Source organism: Merops nubicus, unplaced genomic scaffold (assembly GCF_000691845.1).
Source record: "Merops nubicus isolate BGI_N331 unplaced genomic scaffold, ASM69184v1 scaffold10, whole genome shotgun sequence".
In the NCBI taxonomy this organism is placed as follows: domain Eukaryota; kingdom Metazoa; phylum Chordata; class Aves; order Coraciiformes; family Meropidae; genus Merops; species Merops nubicus.
The window spans coordinates 26,919-37,921 of NW_008580661.1; positions in this window are offsets into that span (position 1 = coordinate 26,919).

An 11,003-nucleotide genomic window follows, 5' to 3' on the forward strand; every position below is an offset into this window, starting at 1 on the left:
CACGTGAGCATCATCACCCAGAGACAGAATGACTTGTTCCCACACCCAAGCAGAGAAGAATGAGAATGAATCACTGAGGAGCAGACTTCAGCAAAATGAAGGCAGCCAGTTAGTGCACAGAAACCACAACACGTGGGGAGGTGGTGGCCCACCATGGCTGTGAACATAGACCTAACTGCACTGCCTACAGCTCTTAGTGCCTGTGCACTCTGCATGCTCCCTCCTCATAGAATCACGGAGTGGTTTGAGTTGGGAGCAACCTTTCAAGGTCATCCAGTCCAACCCTCTGCAGGGACAGGGACATCCCCAGCTAGAGCAGGGTGCTCAGAGCCCCGGCCAACCTCCCCTGGGATGTTGCCAGGGATGGGGCAGTGACCACCTCTCTGGGCAGCCTGGGCCAGGGGCTCACCACCCTTCAGAGTGAAAAATTTCTTCCTTCTATCTAGTCTCAATCTCCCTCTTTTAGTTTCAAACCATTCCCCCTTGTCCTGTTGTAACAGGTCCTGTTAAAAAGTCTGTCCCCAGCTTCTCCTAAGTCCCCTTTAAGTACTGAAAGGCCACAAGAAAGTGTCCCTGGAGCCTTCTCTTCTCTCTCTCAACTCTTTCAGCCTTTCTTCAGAGGAGACATGTTCCAGCCCTCGGATCCTTTTTGCAGCCCTCCTTGTGAGAAATGAGAGCAAACCAAATAGAATATACCTGCAGCTAAAAAAAAAATATTCCAACTAATTGTAGAATGTCATCTATTTTTCTCTCAAAAAAAATCAGGTCACCAGCAAATGACAGTTTCAGTGAGCCAGGGACAGGAGAGAGAGGTAAGTGTGAGGGACCCTTGCTGGGAAAGGCTGGTGGATCTGGGCATGTCTTCGTGCAGAGCTTGGCCAAGACCCACAGTTAACCAGCACAGGGGGAGATGTGAACCCTCAAACAGCCACAGCTGCAGGAGCTACAGAGAGCTCCCAAACCAGATTCACTTTGTGTGCTGAAGATATTTCTGCTGGCAGCTCCAGCACTGGCCTCTGACTCACGTGCCTGTGGAAGAGCTCACCTCGGAGATGCCCCTTCCCTGGCATCAGGTGGACTTGGTTTTACACCTCAAAGCCCAGCAGCTGCAGCTCTCCATGTCTTTCCCTTGTCTCCATACAACATCCACCTGGAAAATAAGCTTTCCCTGTTGCTATTTTCCTTTGATTTAGTGAATTTAGGTTAGGGTGAGGTCATAGTTGACCTTACGACTAAAACTGTAGATCAGGATTGGGGATTACTGCTGGAATTAATCTAGGTAAGGATAAAGATATGAGTTTAGTACTGAGATATAATTAGCAAAGGGTTACTTTGTAGGTTAAAATACACAGTTAGTTTTTTGGGTTTGTCTGTACGTTTAGATAGGTTTTAGGATCCAGTCTGTGGTGATGAATAAACTCAAGGCTTTAATTTTAAGTTTCAAGAGATATTTGCATTTTGGTTGGAATTAAATTTGAAATAATTTCATATGCTAGGCTGGTATTAAAGTTACATACTATTAACCATTGCATTTTAGCAGATTACAGTTAAAGATAAGCGAGAGCTGATTTAGGAGTTCAGTTTTAATCTAATTATAATGAGGATTACTATTTGGCATAAACACTGTGATTCCTGAGCAGGGAAGAAATGAGGGTTTGCATCAGCAGCTTGTACTCTCTGCAGCTGCATTTGCAGCTGATGCCCCTGCTTTGGTGCTTGCCATGAGGGTGGGAGAGCCCAGCCCCTCTGCCAGCTCTTGCCATTCCTCTGTGGCACAGGATCATCCAAATCCACGTGCTCATGCAGAGGGATGCTGCTCCCTTACCCCCCTGGCAGCTGTCCCCTCAGCCAGAGTGCTCCTTGCCCATGCAACACCAGTCCCAGTGATGGGGACAACCAGACATGAGAAGGACCAGATGATCTCCTTGGCCTCCTGTCCAAAAGGATAAGGTCTTCTGGGAGGAAGGCTCCTCTTCACCCCATCACTCGTGGGCAATGCCCTTGAGAAGGTCCCCAGCCAGATGACACGCTCCTACCACACGTGTGGACCTTCCTATGGAAACCAAAATAGATTCCCCAAGCCAAGTAAACAACTTCATGCACACCTAAAATTCATGGCTAAAATCCAGGAGCTTCTGGCTGTTACTGTAGAGATGGGCTCAGGAATATGAAATCCCTCATGCCACCAGGCCAAAAGCAGTTTGGAGTTGTGCTAGATGGAAGATTACAACTGCAGATGCTGTTTTGGTGGCAATCCATATTTTTGTTTTATGAGGCATAGGAAGGATAAATGAAGTGTGGTTTTGTTTATAACACGTTGACACTTTCCCAGGTTTCCAGCCATTCAAAGCGAGTCAGGGGAAATATCTGATCATTTAAATCTATTTTCCATTCTATGCCTAAACCTTTATGAATAAAACCAACAATAGTTGTTTAGAAATAACTCCTCATATAACTGAAACTTCTCTGTGCAAAAAAAAAACCCCAAACCCTCTTGATGTTTAGTCAGGGCTGTTTTATTCAGTTGCAGCAAAAGCACAGAAGAGAAGGCTCAGTAGGCTGTTTATTACCATGGATGTTATTTTTTGTACTTTACAGGATGTATTTTCTGTCAGAATTTGTAAAATATTAATCAAACAAACAGAAAACAGTACAGAATCTACAACTTGAAATGAAGGATGATTTCACAGCAACACTAAATCCATAATGGTGCACTCCCCATCTTTTTTCTGTCAACTGTGCCACCTAAATGCTTCACTTACAGAAGGTTTGCTTTTGTTTTGGTATTTCTTGACATTTTATTGTCTCGGTTTCCTTGAAATGAGAACAAAGGAGAAGAATTCTCTGTGAATAACAAAGCTAAGAAGCAATTAGCCAGTAGAAATCAAAATACATGATCATGCGATTAAAGTGTGTGACAGTTCACATGCACAAGAGGGAAGAGCTACACTTCAGCAGACACTATTTCATCCAGATATTTCATCTGCTGCTTGTCGTGCCCATTGCACAGCTGTAATTCTTACAGCACGGGGGTAGGATGAGGTGGGAAATTGCCTGTATCATGCATAATTCCTGTCTCCCCTCATATCTCACCACCAAGACTGTTTGTCACAGGACCACATCCATCTGTCCAAAGGAAGGCCAACCCCTGTTAGATTGGTTTCCACCAGAAATGAATTCTAAATGAGCACACACTGTGTGTTTGGTGCTTGTCTGTTGTCAGACCTCCCTAAGTACTTGCATTGGATCCACTGGGCAATTCCAGCTGCGTCTGATGGGAGAAAACAAATTCAAAGTTTCTGGGTTTGTTCAGTCTTATGAGAAGTAGCAACTGGTGGAGGAATCATAGAATGGGTTGGGTTGGAAGGACCTTTAAAGCTCATCTGGTCCAACCCCCCTGCAGGGACAGGGACATCTGCAGCTAGAGCAGGGTGCTCAGAGCCCTGGCCAACCTCCCCTGGGATGGTTCCAGGGATGGGGCAGTGACCACCTCTCTGGGCAGCCTGGGCCAGGGGATCACCACCCTTCAGAGTAAAAATTTCTTCCTTCTGTCTAGCCTGGATCTCCCTCTTTTAATTTAAAATTATCATCCCTTGTTCTGTCACAACAAACCCTGCTAAAAAGTCTGTCCCCATGTTTCCTGCAGGTCCCCTTGAAGTATTGGAAGGCCACAATAAGGTCTCCCTGGGGCCTTCTCTTTCTTTCCCCATCTCTCTCAACCTGAACTCTCTCAGAAAATCAGCAAGGATTTCCTATATTTAGCATTAAAAGGAACTCTTCCTTATTAACATTCTCAAGATTTTGATGTATGAGAATTTTCAAGATTCTCTGGTACATGCCAAGGGTCTCCACAATCCCTGCACCTCATGGATCCATTTCCCAGAGAGAAGTGGTTTGTCACTGACATCACAGACCTTCTATTTGGGCTGCATTAAAATCTGTAGCTGTTCAGACAAGTGTTTTCTAAAGATTAAAGATATTTGTGGTGTAAAGATGTATTTACATGGTCTGTGGTCTAAAGATGTACTTATGTGGTCTTATCTTCAGGGAATTTTGGTAAAATGTTGTACCAAAACAACGGCTACACATTTCCTTCTAATTCAGAACCATTTTGCTCAGGGGGAGTTGCTGTCCTGGCTGCCTCTTCTCTGTGGGTTTTGCTCTTGCACAGAGTAGTTGCAATTCACTCAGCTACTGCATTTCATACAACAGCATCAGATGTTTAGTCCAAAAGCATCCAGTTTTCCCTTTAGGTGCACAACTGGAGAGCTTAGGTCCTCAGGCTGGGAATTTCAAGAGCCTGTGCAGGTGAACCTCCTCAACCCCAGCCTGAGAAATCCATTAGGAAATGAATTTCTTAAGGCACCTTGCCCTAAGGGGCTTTGCCATCTCCTGTTGGTTCACTGACGTGGGATAAAGGAGACAGGATGATGGGGAAGTGCTTACAAATCACCCAAAGTGTTTCTTCTTTCTCTTGCTGGATCGGCAGGACGTATCTCAAATCACTTGTGTCAAAGCCTGCTCGAAGCCCTTTTGCCATTAGAAAAAGTCCAACATGAGTAAAATGCACAAATACAACTCAAAATTGCCAATATTCTTGACCTGTTTTGATGAGGGGCACTGAGGAGCTGTCCCAAATAGCACATACCCCCTGTGACCAAACAGATGGACACGATGCATGACAAAAGCAGTTGATTGAGCAACTACCATTGTCATCGTGGTTGCCCTGCTCATAATTTCATTCTCAGGTCCAGTTTTTCCAGATACACTACTGTAAATAATCTATTTTTTTTTTTTTTTTAAGAAAATCAGTAGCTGAGCAGTGAGATCAGCCCCACCATGGTATGGGACCACAGCAGGGCAGGATGGACAATGCTGCCTGAGATGTAGCACAGGTGCCCAGGGAGTGGGATGGGATGGGATGGGATGGGATGGGATGGGATGGAATGGAATGGGATGGGATGGACCAGAAGCTCCTTTTAAGAAAGAGGGTGAAAAGAAGATAAACCCCAGAAGCAGTGGGAAAGGAAGGAAAATGGTTGGATAGAGGCAAACAGTAGAAAGCAAAGATGGATGGACCAGAGCCTGCCCTGGAAGCCTGTGGTAGCCACAGCTGTGGCAAGCGGTTGCCTCTGGCAGCTGCTGCCCTGAATGATCTAATGGGTCTTTTCCAGCTGCGCTTCCGAGACTCCACAAAGCCACTGGAGTCACTTTACGTAATCTGTTGGAGGAAGAGACATTCCAGAAATAGTTTCCAGAAGAAAAATATCAAGTTAGTGCAACTTTTTCGTAAACCAGCAACGAAGGCGGGGGGAGAATTTTCACAGCAGCCCCCGGGGGAGCCTCGTTAGTGTCAGACGGTTTTATTGACACGTGAAGGGGTTTTTTGGTTCTATTTATACTCTTAACTCAAAGTGGAACCCATTCCTGGGGGGAAAAGGCAAGGACATGTTTATTTTATGCAAAAAGCAATCTTGTTTTGCATTTAAAAAACTCTCCACTGGAACAGGATGGGATCATTTCTCTGACTTTTTCTCCATGGTCTTTAACATTTGATCTAGTCCCCTTACTAGTAAGAGATGTGCAGGACACTGTGTCTGAGGGGTTGAGAGGAGGAGAGTGGTGGCTTATACCCAGAGGTCACTGGTATCTTTCCCTGCCAGAGACTTCAGATCCAGAGTGAAAAGCAATCTCATTTCTATCCCAGATGAACCATCTCCCTAAGCCCCCACTCAGCACTATTCTATCCCCACGACCATTTTTTTTCCTCAGGCCCCTCTGTTGTTTGAGAACTTGCTTCCACATCACTAGCCAGCAGTTCTTTGAGGAGGAAACCTGCTTTTCATACAATCAGTTGAAGATTTTTACAAGAGTTGGAGAATTTGTTGACCGTCACCTCACCACTTGTCATGGTACAGAACATGGAAGAATCTCTGAAAAGTCACCAAAGTCTACACAACAAAAGAAAGGTGAGAAAGATGGGGTGTGGTAGGAGGTTTGGAGGACCTCATATCCTCCAGCACAACATGTCCACCTAGGCCAGGCCAGCAAGAATCTATCATTAGCCTGTATGGTCTTTCTGAGTGGTTGAGGATATGAAGTTGTGTGCTGGGGACTCATCCAGGTCTCTTCTCCAGTCCCCTCCCATGGCATGTTCACACTGCAGCACCTGTGAGATGTCCCCAGCCCAAAGGCAAGGTGTGCCACGTCCAGTCTGGAGTACGTAGGGAGTTTGGCTGTGTGAGACCAGCCAGTTGGGCTGCACTGGCCAAATCACAAGCCAGAAAGCCAAATTCTCCTGCCCTTGTCTGGACAGAGGCACTGCTCAAAGAGAAACTCGTCTGGTTACTCCTTTGCTGCCTTAGAGACTGGAGAGAAACTGCTTCCTTGTCTTTATGGTCCAACAAGGACATGTACAGAGCCAAGTGTGGTAGGAAAGTGACATCCTGGAGATGAGGGACTGGGTTTTTTGGCTCTGTTTCAACTGGCTAGTGCTTCTTATCCCAGGAGAGGTGTCCCAAGACTGTGTGTCCTCTATCCTCCCCCACGCTCCTCTGTCAGACATTCCTGTGACTCAGTCTCAGAGGACTCCTGAAAATTTTTAGAGAATTTTCCCTAAGGTTCTCTGAAGGGGAAGCAGGACACTGCTGCAACAGTGGTGACCTGAGTGGGAAACGAGTGATGCTCCTGGTGTTCCCAGGGTAGAAGATAAGGGTTGGGATTCGCCAGCGAGATGTCCAGAATTGGTCCCCGAGTTGCTGTGCCAGGGTCAAAGATGCACTGGCCAGTTGTGAGGAGTTGTGGATAAAAACCTGTGACTCCAGAGTGACCCTTTGCTGCAGTAACCTCACAGTGCCTGGGAGCCAGGGGTGCCTGCCTCAGGTCTCACTGCTCAGGAAGGCAGGTCAGACAGAGCAGGTCAACCACGGGTCTCACCTTCCTGGCACATCTCCAGGTGCAGCTCTGTCCTGAAGACCTGAGCAGTGTGGAGATGGTTTATATCCCTTCTGGAGGACTGATGGCAACATAGGTCCAGGTAGAAACACTACCAAGGTGAGAGAAACCTGGAAGTGAAGTGGGAGGGGGGAAGATTGTAATGGCTTGTGGCCCCTGGGTCAGAACAAGGTGAATAAGGTGAGGATTTGGGGTTTCAGGTCCAGCTCAGGATGTTCCCAAATTGCTTTGGTCAGAAACAGGGTGAACCAGGCAAAGATCACTCTGTTCTTGAAATTTTTCTTTCTTTTGCTCCCTAAGCCTGGGCCATTGGCTGTTATAAGACAGGGAGAAGGAACTGGCTGCGTTGGATTCGGCTCAAGCCTCTCATGTGATTTTCCATCACACAGCAGCTCAGCTTTGGGAGCAGGGAACAGGATGGAGCACTGGGAAGGATCTCAGTACTCTGTAAGTGATACCTGAAAACTCCCCACTTGTCTTATGAAGTCCCAGACCTGAGAAGAGCAGCTGAGGCTGCCCTGGGCTGCCAGCCAGCCCCGGGGTTCTCAGCAGTCCCTGGCTTTGTTAAGAATGGTGTAGACACAGTGGCTGTTCCTCACTCTGCTCAGAAAGCAGCAGACTGGTGACATTGGGGACCCCAGTGTCCAACATCCCACCCTGCTCTCCCCCAGACAGCAGCAGACAGGGATTGGGTGCAGCTTGTGAGCAGCACACAACGAATCCCCAGTGGCCTCAGAGCACTGGACAGAGGTCAGGAGTCACGTTTGCTCTGCCAGGACCTGCAAAACCTCTTCCCACAATTAAGTAATGTGAGCTGTTGGCAGCCCAGCTGGAAGGAGTCAGTTTTAACTGCTGCTGGAAGATCCCATGGCCAAGATGCTGAGGTCACCTCCCAGGGCTGTGTGCAGCCTTGGGCAGAGAGGCTGCAGCAGCTCCTGGGATGTCTGATGCTTGTAGGAACCACACAACAACACACAGAGCCTCTGGTGAGTCTTGAACCTCTGCTGGGGGCATCTCCCCAAAGTCATGCAAAACCTAGAGCTTCACTTTGCTGCTGAGCCCTCAGATGCCAACGAAATGGCCCAGGAGGTTGTGTTGCTATCTGCAAACCCAGACCTATGTGTGCAAGTCCTGGGCAGGCTGAGGAGGTTCCCTGAAGCAGCAATGAACCTGTGGCTGCCTCCTGGTCCATGCAGGAGCAGTCACAGCCCTGCTTCCCAGCTCATCTCTCTCTCAGAAAATAAAGGCATGGGTTCAAATGTCCTCTGTGACCTTCAAGCATCTCTGGACCCACCTGAACAGGGCTGGAGCCTGACTCCAATGAGGGTTGTAAGATTTTGGTTACTTCCTAACAGCTGGATCTAGAGCTCAAAGCATCTTGTTATTCCCTGCTCTAGAAATAGATATTAATTAAACTATCAAGGAGCAGCAGTATTTTCTCCCACCAGAGCATTACTCTTACCCTAAAATATTTTGCCAATGTTTTGTCAATTTACTGCTGCCAAAAACTGAATGAGGGCCCTAGACATGAGTCCCAAACACAAGGGCATATCAGGACCTTGTCCTGGTAATGAATCACTGAACTCAGCACTGAGCAGGATGCCTCGCCTGCCTTAAAAATATTTATTCCTCTGCAAGTTGGGTTGTGCATTTCATGCCTGGATGCAGGAGTGATAACGTGCCTCTATTTCTGTCCCAGCAGCACAGCTGGATCCCCAGTCCTTTCAACTGTAAATATCCATTAAGAGGAACATCTGTGACATGGAAATCAAAACATCATGGTCGTAAATAGCAGCAGGAGGGGAAGCTTGTTAGACTAACATGATTGTGTGGTAAATATTTGGAGCCAAGAAGAAACAAGGAATTTAACGGAAAGGGGAAAGATAAGAAGGGCTGAGGTTGGGCACCTCTACAGGGGCAGATGTGTGGGCTAGAGTGCAGCCATCAATGGTTACAAGAAGGAGGGGTGGAGGTGTTGCCCTCTCCATCAAGAAGTGGATAGAGTGTGAAGAGCTGCCTCTGAAAAATAGCCACAAGCAGGTGGAAAGCTTATGAGACCTCTGGATTTGGGTCCCCAGTGAGATATCTGGAACTTTCTTTACAGCCACTTGTCTCCACGTGTGCAGGTGGAGGACTGAGCAAAGGCAGTCTTATACAAACTGAAGGTGCAGGAGGGTAAAACCCCATTGCCTGAGAAGAAGCAGCAGAAGTTTGCACAGAGCTCCTGCAGAGCAGAGCTGGACAATGAAGTGGGAAGAAAACACCTCCGGGTGCTAGAGCAGAATAAATTTCTGCAACTCTTGGCAAACTGCCCCACGCTCCACGTTCAGATGGATCTGGACCTGGATATTGTCAATATCTGGTCCCCAGTCTCCAGCTGTAGCATGACCAGTCTGTTCTTTAAGATGGGACAAGCCACCAAATGTTGTGTCACACACACAGAGGGTGGCTGGAGAGGCAGTGATGTGGTGGCTGCCAGCCAAGCACTCCAAGCACCCATGCCCACCTTCCATTTGGTCAGTGATGCTGACAGCAGACACTGAGATGTCTCCATTTCCTTTCCAGAATAGAGGGGGGATGCAGTTCTGTTTGTTCTCCTTCATCAGTTTATGGACAAAGAATTTCTCTCATATATTGATCAAATTCCTGACTCTGACACTGGAGATTATAAAACGCCCAGATTTCTGCATCTCTAATTCCATCTCTCTGTTCAGATGTTTGTTTAATATATAGGTCAGCATCATGCTCGAGCCCACAGCCACAGAAAGCGCCTTCTTTGGAAATATCTGGCAATCAGGGAGCAAATATTTTGGAGAATCAGTGGCCTGGATAGCAGCCCTGCTGCCCGGGGGCCAGGCAGCATCACAAATGGGAATCTGTGGATCAGTGCTTCACATTTCACTTACTGTAAACATTTGGAACAGGGAAACTCAGAGTAAACATTGGCTTTAACTTTCCACTGGTCAATATTTACTTATTCTGTCAATAAAACCTGATGTTCATTTTAGCAGAAGCCTGTACTTGTTTGAACAACACAGATTCTGCTCTCAAACAGGCGGCCGTGTGAACACGAGGCAGAACAGCCAGTCCAGTGACATGTGCTGCCCTCACCAACCAGGCTGGCAAAGCAAAGGAAAAGCAGAGAAAACTCCCCAAAAATCACACTGAACTTGAGCTTCGACCAGAGCAAGCAAAACTTCAGCACCTTCTACCCCTCTGCCTGCTTTAAACCAAACTGTGCCATGGGGAAGGCTCCTCTGGACCATTCCCAGCCCTTACCAGCTGCTGCTGAGAAGGTAGGAGTGTCCTTTGGTACCCTTGCAAGAGGAACCACCCTGCCCAGGGTTGCTTGATGACCACACTCCTGCTTCAGGGGATACTGCCTCCTGTGGCTTCTGTTGCTGATGGTTGCAGCCTGGTGCCAGCATCAGCTGCCAGTAGACTCATGATCTGCAGGTGCTACCACAGAAAAGCTGGTTAGGAGGAGATTCTAGAGGTCCCTGCCAGAGGAGTTGTCCCTTGCTAGCTCTCTAGAAAAGCTCAGCCATGGTTTACCTTGTCCTGAAGGCCTGATGGAGTGGTGCAGTGCCCCTTGCCATCTGCTGTGTGAGTGGCACTGGCTGTCCCTCAGCACAGCCACACTGACCCAAGGAGCCAAGCCACCCAGGAGGTGTTCCTGCTCCTGGGACCCTGGCTGAGCTGCCTGACCCATGCACCCAGGGCCAGAGGAGGAACAGCTCTTTGGGTATGGACACCAGCTTACACTTCTGCCATAGCATATCCTCAGCTTTGGGTTGTGTTCACAGATCCACAGCTTCCAAACATTAGGTGCTTAAAAAGAGGGTGGCAGAGGGATGCCTAAAAAATGCCACCTCGATACCCCATTTATAACAACAAGCTTAGAGGAACAGTGCCCTAAATACTGAAGGTCTGAGCTCACAAATCCCTTTGATAAAGCAGAAAGCCTGCTGAGACACAACACTGCAAAGCTAAAGAAGATGCTTCCAGACCAGCACGTGCCATCATCCACCCCTGTGGCAGGTGCAGCC